Consider the following 1,822-nt stretch of genomic DNA (forward strand, 5'->3'; position numbering starts at 1 on the left):
TAATTTATTTATTTTTTTCACGTGTATATGCCATATCACGTGTATGCCATTTTGTCTCGGCAGCTGTTTAAGAAGGCTACTATAGAAAACAGTTTAATTGACCTTTGAAAGGTACGAGAATAAAAGAGTTTAACCGTGGTTCTTAAACCTGGATTAGGCCGGTAAAGGCCTCACTTTTCCACAACCCACAACCCTTAATCCCTTTGCACCATACATGCCTCCGAGGAACGCACAGGGAGGTGAGTAACATGAGCCTCATTTAGTGCAACTTTCATAATGTTTGCAAGGTGTGTTTGTCGGACATTTTAAGATATTCTGATTATATAATTTCTTTACCAGTAATAGGTTCTCCACGGTAGCAGAATAACACAAACACAAAATCGGTGGCCCCGAGACAAGACGCTCCGCCTCTTCGTCAACTCAAGACAAAATCGCGCCGTGTGCTGGAAAGCTTTCAGCAGTAATTTGGGGCCCAAGTCCAATGGAAACCTGCGATGGGTACCTGGGAAGCAGAGATTTTAATGCAATTTGTAGGGTTTACATAATGCGAAGCCCTTTTACTCTCTTTTTAACACAACAGAGCGAGACTGCTCAACCATGGAGAGGTAGCGCAAGATGCAGTTAAAGACAACAATTTCTCTGTAACAACAGATTCAGAATAAGGTAAGATTAGTTTAGACACAAGAATCATTATAATAAATAGGAACATGGATTCAAATAATAACAATATAGTAATAATAGGATATAATGCCATATGAACATAAATATATCCAACCACCTTTATGTTATGCAAAGTAAGAGATTGCATCATATAACCTGCATATTTAACGGTATGTTATAATCTCAATTCGTTTTGTTTTTTTTTGTTGTTTTTTTTGTCATCCACATCTATGTCTATCTGGCATTGCGTCCTGCACCCCCCTCCCTAAGGGTTACCTTCAAGTACTTCAAGTTCGGGGAGGGGGACGGGCTACCGCCCACCGCGCAAGTCTGAAAAAGAGAATGAACAACAAACGCCACGCAAGCCACTCTATGCCCCGGATGGAGTTTCACAAAATTCGCTTTCACATCAGGGAACTTTACAAAGGAACGACACAGAGCAATATAATGCGACAAGTAGGGAAAACAGGCATTCCATCAACATATTATACATAGTCTTAAACACACACACGCCGCAAATTACAGGCTAGCCTATATCACGCACAGCAACATGTCGTTTTCAAATAACCGGTAAATATATAAGAAGAATAACTAGTGTGAAGCTAAATAATATTTAATTTGTTCAACAATCCTGTTTTTGCAGCCAAACTGTTTGTATGTGAAACAATGTCCGTTCACCACGTGAATATAACTTTAGGTACGACTAAACTATGTCTGTTGTATTCTAGAAAGCCCATCAAAATCTCTGCCAAATATGACAGGAGCAAGCCTGTCACAAATTTGTTGCTCATGCACAACAGAACAGTTAAAGCTATTTGTTTGGAACCCTGTATTAAACATGTTTGGACATGTTTGGGAATTAATCGACAACTATTACAGTCACAAATTAGATTACAAATGATATGAAGTGAAATGTATTTGTTGAAATACGTGCAGCTATAACGACAATTTCAATTAAAATTACACTTCTATTTTTTAAAACGATGATTAAATACAACAGTGTAATGTACACAGTAATTAACAACAACAATGATAATAAAATAAATCATGTTTGTTGGCACCAATAATTTAGCGTTTGTTTTCTTTAAGTCCAAAGAGGATAAAACGAAAAGACAACAACCAAAAAACCCACACCAATTGACAACGTGTGCAGCAACCCCCC

Source organism: Sinocyclocheilus anshuiensis, unplaced genomic scaffold (genome assembly GCF_001515605.1).
Source record: "Sinocyclocheilus anshuiensis isolate Anshui unplaced genomic scaffold, SAMN03320099.WGS_v1.1 scaffold209, whole genome shotgun sequence".
NCBI classification, from domain to species: Eukaryota; Metazoa; Chordata; class Actinopteri; order Cypriniformes; family Cyprinidae; genus Sinocyclocheilus; species Sinocyclocheilus anshuiensis.